Consider the following 7,330-nt stretch of genomic DNA (forward strand, 5'->3'; position numbering starts at 1 on the left):
AAATGATACTGATGAAAGCCAATTAAGGGGCAATTGCCCGTTGTAATTTGGAACAAAGAAGCTTCTGTCATACAATTTCTGACTCTCTCTTGTATCCTGTTTCCACTGCCAGACCCTGTGCTTGATTTTGATTTTTTCCCCCTCCTTTGTTAGATTGGAGAGAGGATTGCAAAAACCCCAGATTGTAATGTGCTTGAAACAAGTGCCTCTTATAGGAAGTAGGTTTTAAAAATAATCTCTAGGAGCACTGTATCTCCTCTCTTCTCAGAGGTTTAATATTGCAGCTTGCTCCATTTAAGGTATTTCCACACAGAAAACTCTCAGTATAACACTGTTTACAGGCAGATCTCAGACCCTAACAATGTTGTTCTCTACCCTTGGCTATAATGACCCTTATACCCCCCAACTTTTCCTTCATAACTCGTTTGTTAATTCTCCACAATGTCTAAAAGAAAACCAAGATCTCCTGTAACATGCAGATTTGTGCTCCTATCTTATTCCCTCTGTGCTCTCTTATTGGAGCAGTATGACACTCCGCTGCCTGCTTTGGGCTATTCATTATACTCCTGTTATTCCTGAGCTGTCAGCATACCTAGGCAAAAATGAATATCTCATTGTTCGTGTAACAGGAGTTTTATATTCCACCTGACTTCCTTTTATTAAAGAATTGAATTGAAGCTAGTGAACACAGATTGTGCTGCTGGGATGTGCTCAGATATTGCAGTGATGAGCACAGGACAAAACCTATATAGAATATTCTGGTTCAAATATTGTGGGCTGTTGCGTGGCCTTCAACTCCTATTTATCAGAACTAAGGGTGCTCGCCACCCCACACACAATCAGGTCTGAGTCACTGCTTTTAGGTACTATGATCACTTCCTAATAGGCCGCCGTGACTATTCCCTTCCTTATACTGTAAAGTGAAGGAGGTTGTCATGGGCGGAAAAGAGACTGAGAGATTCATAATACAAGCGTGCAGATGGTTTTTGTAGAAGGCCGTGCTTGTAAAATGTGAAAGATACAACCCTTTGAACTCTGGTGTCACACCAGAAACCGTGTTAGTTGTAGCCCTCCTAATGTCCCCTGATGCCACCCTGCCACTGTTGCAACTCTGGCAGGAACACGCTCTCTCCTGTGTGAAAAGGTAGGTCATTCTCTGTTCCCACTGTGTGTTCCTGATTGCTGCCAGTTGTGATGTGAGCACCTGGGTATTCGAAGCAGGACTACGATCTTACACTTACTGTACAAGCTGATAATGTTTGGTCAAGTAAGCCCTTCTGGGCTTCAGGATGTGTGATAGAAGAAAATTAAGTAGGGAACCGTCTATCTCTTCCCCGCCCTCTTGAGTCGTTCAGTCTCTACATGCAAATGGACACAGATTTTTTTTTTTTTTTTTTTTTTTGCTCGGTTCTTAAATATTTCAGCTTGCCTGAACTGACAAACTCTCTTATTCTTGCCGAACAAATAGTATTGGTCAGCTTACTGGGTTTTTTTTATGCCATCCAGCAAGATTTACTAGTTGAAAGCCCTTTCAGCTCTTATTCCAAAACAAATCCATTTTAATTATCTGGTAAGAGCCAGCAAGGAAAATAGGCACTAATCCCCTAGTTATAACTGGAAGGGTGAAACTGCAACACTTGTCATTCAGGCCTAAGGCTTCTTTCCTTTTGTGCCTTTACAGTCCCTCTGAATAGACAAAATAGGTTGAATTTTGTTCAAAAGTAAATAAGTAGTTTGTTAAAATTTAAAAAATTGGTGACCCAGGAAAGGTTGTTACGCTGAGCCACTCGGAGTCACTATAGTTTATATGCTTAAGTTAGCTATAAAAAATGAGGTAAAAGTAAATACCTCAGAGCAATCTGAGGGAGTTTTTCATAGCACAAGGAGCTGACGTTTAAACTTGCCATCAGCTGGACAGAAAGAGGGCTCCTAGAAGTCCGGCTGGTGATCACTTGAAATCATCTCGGACTATGGGTGACTATATTTGAAATGTCCTAAACTTAATTGCATGTGTGCATGCTTAATATCTAATAAATAGTAGTTTTAAATAAGAGACCACACTTGCTTTTATCAATCAGATGGAATTCCTGAGTTCCCACTGATTTATTCCTGGCACTGCCTTCAGAGCATCAGGTAAGTTACTACTGCTTTGGGTTCTGAAAACCCCGGATAACAGATTTGGCAAGCCAGGAGTGGTGGAGAGGAAGGGGACGATTGATACAAACGGTTTGTGTGTTTGGCATAAGGGAGGAGGACACAGAGCAGGGTTGCAAACCTGTAATTTTCTGTGGTGTTGTCCCGACTTGATGTACAGATACATTCCATTACTGATTCAGGGCTCAGGCTAATAAGCCTGGTTGATTGAGAAAATATGTCAGAAGGACAGATCATCTGGAAAGTTAGATAGTGTTGGAACACAGCTTGCTTGATTTTTTTTTTTTTTTTTTTTTGTACAGAAGCATGGTAATGATTTTTGGAAGTCTGGAGCCTTTATCAGTCCCAGAACGTTCCTACAGCTCTGGAAGCAATGGGAAACGTAGGTTAGTGTGGGAATGTGGGGGGCGGCAACAGTTTTAGCTGAGTTGCCAAAGGAGTCCCAGGATAAGACCAAGGCAGGTCACAGCGAATGTAAGAGACAAAGCTGTGCTCTCAGAGCCATGTTGGGAGAGCTAAAGGGAATAGTGGCTAGGATCAGAGGGAGTTGTAGCCTAGGAGGGGGGAGGCAAGTCAGAGGATCTTGACTCGTACCCTCATTATGAGTATGAGAGGGATGGTCCCCATGAGTTTCCTTTTTCCTTTGGACTCTTCTGGGCAGTCCCTGTATGGTGCCTTGATTGAAACAGTGAAGGAGCTGCAGACACCCACACCTACAGCCCCCTCGGTCAGAAAGATTGGCCATCAAGGGGGTAACCAGGGAGGGGAAGAATGGGTAGGGATTAGAGCCACGGGGAAGTTGATTGGCCCATTAAAATGGAGCACGGCCTTGGAATGGATGGCAAGGATAGCTGGCACCCCCTGTCTCACTTCAGTGGATGTGGCAGCAACTCCCATTCTCTGAGCCAGGATAGGGTCGAGGGGTACGGGTTCACTGATGCTTTGGCTCACGGAGCCCCACTTCTAGATTTGTTGTTGCTGTCTTTTGTTTGACTTAGGTTTTTGTTTCTTCCTAAATTATTATTCCCACACACCCCATTTTCCCCTGCTCCTCTTGCCCCCTTTCTTCCCCCTTCTGCTGCTTCTCTTTCTCCTCTTTTTCCCCCTTCTGCTTCTCTCTCCCCACTTTGCTGCCCACCCCCCCACCGTCTCTGCTGTTTTTCTTCTTTTGTGTGTTTTTGTTTTGAAAGGGTTAATGCCACAGCTGAAAGTATTTTACTGTCCTTGAAGATAGGGTTGCCAAGCAATAAGACTGCTTGGAAGCAGTTTTGACAAAAGCAGTAATTAAAACAAAAGAAGAATTGGGCCCATTGCTGTTTATTTCACAGCCACAAGGATCTGTGGCTCTGCATGAACCAATCTCATTTAAAGCAAGAGCCCTCCCATTTAAGATTTTAAAGGAAGGCAAGGGTTAAAGAGAAAAGAAGAAGGGAGACAAGCCCTACAAAAGCTGGGGCAGAGTCCATATCCCTAGTAGGTGTAAATTTGGAGAGGGGCTGTTGTAACTTAATTCTGGGATACAGCTTGAAACCAAACCTGCTAGAACAATTTAACCCCTGCACAATCAGACTGTAGAAGCTTGAGCCCCAGGCAACGTGACCCTGACTGGCTACTGGGAGACGTCTGTCTGTTTTATTGGGAGTGGTGAGCATTAGATGCTTGGTGTGTGTATTCTGTTAATATATTGACATGTACGTGTTTCTATTCACTGTGTGAAGGTTCTTCCACCGGGAATGGGCATGAGTCCTGAGCCCATGGAGGGCAGAGCCCAGAGCCCTAAATTACGACCATAAATTGCTTGGGCAATCTAGGTTATTAGGACTGAATTGACAGAACCAGACACATAGTTGGACAGAATACCTGTGCCATTCTGCCAGCAAAGGTTTGAAACCTAGCGGCAGACATCAAAAAAGAGGACCAGGAAGGGTGGGGGCTAGCTGAGGAGCTCACCCTCCTTACTAACCGGGTATTAGAATGAGGTCCGCCCCATGGGGATAGGATGCCTTCCAGGGAAAGGAAGCACTTAAGTCCACTTATAAGGGGTTTAAAGAATACTGTAATGGCATGAAGCCGAAAGCAGAGAAAGATATGATAAAGGCAGCATTAGGGAAAGCTGTCAGTAATCTTTCAAGTTTAGTGTTAGTCCAGAAAAAGTAGCCATGTTGCAGGGATTGTACTTGGTGGCTAAGTCTTTACCAGCAAAATGCAACACTTAAGAAATGTAATGCAAAGCATAAGAATTAGCTCAGTGATGCTATAAAAACACAGCACTCTAAGAGAATGGAAGGTTTAAGATTACAAAACCATGTTGCCAGTGAAACTTTAAAAGCTATGGCAGCAAAGAATAGTATAAAGCTAAGATACGAGAAAATTGATACAGAAATCCTAGTTACGGCCCTGATCCTCAACCCCAGAAGCAGTATAGGTGTCCAAAGGAGGCAGAAGCCAACCTGAAAGAAACAACTGATGGGCTTTTGAGCCAAAGGATTTTTAGTAGAACAATCAAGCTGCCCTCTGGCCCATCCTTAAAATTGATGGCAGGACTTGGAGGCTGGGTAGGTGGAGGGTCCGCTGCAGCTCCCCACAGCTGCCTGGGCTCCCTGGCTGGACTCCACACTAGCCTGACCAGGGGATGGGCCTCAGGAGAAAGGGGGCGGGGTCTGCCCTGGTGAAAAGTTGACAGGCCAGTCCCGTCCCCCCCCCCCCCCCCCAACAACCCTTTCAAAAAGTGGGAGGGCCCTGGCCCCCCCTGGTTCCAGCGCCACTGCCTAGATCTTATGTCGCCAAACTTTAGAGAGAGAATTTTCCCCCTGTGAAGAGGAAGTTTTGGCACTAGTTTGAGCATTTACAGCATTGAAAATATCTGGTGCGATTGTCCCCTGTGTTACTGAAAACTGCCCACTCCCTAGTGAAATATGCCCTAAGCAAATCAGGGCTAGTGAATTTGCTGAGCATAAATGGGTGATCAAAGCACAGTTAAAAGTTAGAGCCCCCTCACAAGGAAAAAGGGGGAGGGGGAAAAAAGGGACTTAGGCCCAGATGGCTCCAAGTACAAGTTAATAAGTTTAGTTAAATGTTTAAATTTATGCTTAAATCTATACATCCCGCTATATAGGGAGGAAAGAAGTTTTGTTTTGCTCATTGTTTTAGGATTATTAATTGCGTGGATGGTGAAAGACCTTAGAGATGATGCATTCCTGTGGGCTGTTTTGACTGGCATTTGGATTGCAGGCCTACTCCTCTGATGGTGTGAATCCAGAATCTGTTGTGCCCACAGTGTGGGAAAACTTCCTGAGGATGACAGTGGTGTGCAAAGTGAATGACTTAGTGGAAACTGATGTTGACCCTGGTGACTTGGTGGCCTCCTGGAATTGGTTAAATATCAATGAGACAGAAGTAACCCCACCCAAGACAGCCCTTCATTGTGGCATCTGCAGCTGTATCTGCTGCTGGAAGGAAAAAAGCAACACCGACATGGGACTTCGAGACTGCAAATTGGTGACAAACTCTAGTTTAAATTTGAGTTATTTTTCCACCTGTAAACCCTTTTGTGTTCATTTATGAACTGGCATCCCCAAGTGGACAGCACCAGGGGAATAGGTTCATTTTAGGCTGAAAAATGTCCCTTTTGTACCCGAACATTGGGCAGGGAAGTCTGGGGAAGGCAAGACTACAGATAGTGACACCAGGAGGGGAATGGGAGGTTCTTTTGCCTTGCGCTTGGAAGGCCCTGGGTCCTCAGAAAAAAATATTTAAAAAATGTTTGAATAATAGGGTGGTTAAAGAGTGCTTAGGTAAAAGTTACTAATATGTAGCCCACTATAACAGAAAAATGGCTCCTTCAAAAACCCCATAAAATAAAAAATGTAAATTCTGAAACCACCTGTAATTTAATTTAATCAAAGCATATGTGGTTCAAATGAATATTAAAAAAAAAAAGTCAAATTATGGTCAGTATGTAAATATACAGTAAAAACAATAAAATGTATTTAAAAAAGGTATTGTGAACCTCACCTTAGCAGACATCTCGGCAATAGAACCCCATTGTGGAAAGCTTGTCCAACGATTATATAAGGACTGAAGGAATTAAATAAAGCTTTATAATATTCCCAAACCCCACAAAAACTGGGGGGGAGGGAATATTTTGGGAGCAATTGATACTGGGGTAAAAGTTCTTAATAGTATAAGTTAAAAAATGGTTATAAATAAAATAAATGCCATGGAGCGATACCTAAAAAATTTAGCCATGCCCCTGAGGGTATCCTTAAATCAGCTAAGCTGCATACAGGATGGGGTGGCATAAGTTTTAAAGGAATAAAAGCAATCCCAAATAAAGGATCTCCTCTGCCTCTTGCAGGCTGTTGGTGCCCTCCAGAGTAATGTTTCTTGACCCTGGCATGCATGCAAATGTAAATTATTAATATAATAATTATTTGAAAGGGTATAAGCAGAATAGTCCCATTGAAAACTGGGAGCATTATTTTAAAAAAAAAATCCACCAAGAGATTAAAAAAGCTGTGCAATCCTGGTTTTGAAAAAATGGTAAACTTTACCGTACTACAGTGATTTCTTTAAATCCTGTATTTGTTTTACTAATGTCTGATGCAGAAATAATGGGTTTTTCCCATTGTAGCCTTAAACCTCAACATTAATCAAATAGTAATGAAGCCCACGGATTACAGGTTACGGGTAACCAAAAAAAAAGGCTCTGGGATAAAAAAAGCCTACTTAAAATAACGTAAAATGAAAAATAAATGTTCCACAAATATCTTACAGCCATAAAAATGTATATTTAAAAATAATTGTAAAAAATGTTATGCTATTAATCCATTTGTTAATCAATCTGGAATTGTGACCGTGGGTGTTTGTGTGAGTGTGGACAGGGCTCATGTCAGTGGGAGAGCTGCTCCGCCGACATAGCTACCATTGTTCAGAGGGGCTGGAGTAATTAAGCTTAGAGTGCCACAGCTGCAATGGTGCAGCTGCGCTGCTGTAAACTTTCTGGTATAGCTGTAGCCTCACGGTGTTTGGGGGTTTTTATTTATTTTTTTAAAAAAACCAATTTAGCTAAACTGCTGCAAAACTCTATGTGGATGCTCTCAAATCAGTTGTAAAATGGCTTATACTGAAATTTGCTTACATCAGTTCCTTACAAAAAATAAGTAGAATGCACCTT

Source organism: Natator depressus, chromosome 2, assembly GCF_965152275.1.
Source record: "Natator depressus isolate rNatDep1 chromosome 2, rNatDep2.hap1, whole genome shotgun sequence".
Taxonomy (NCBI): Eukaryota; Metazoa; Chordata; order Testudines; family Cheloniidae; genus Natator; species Natator depressus.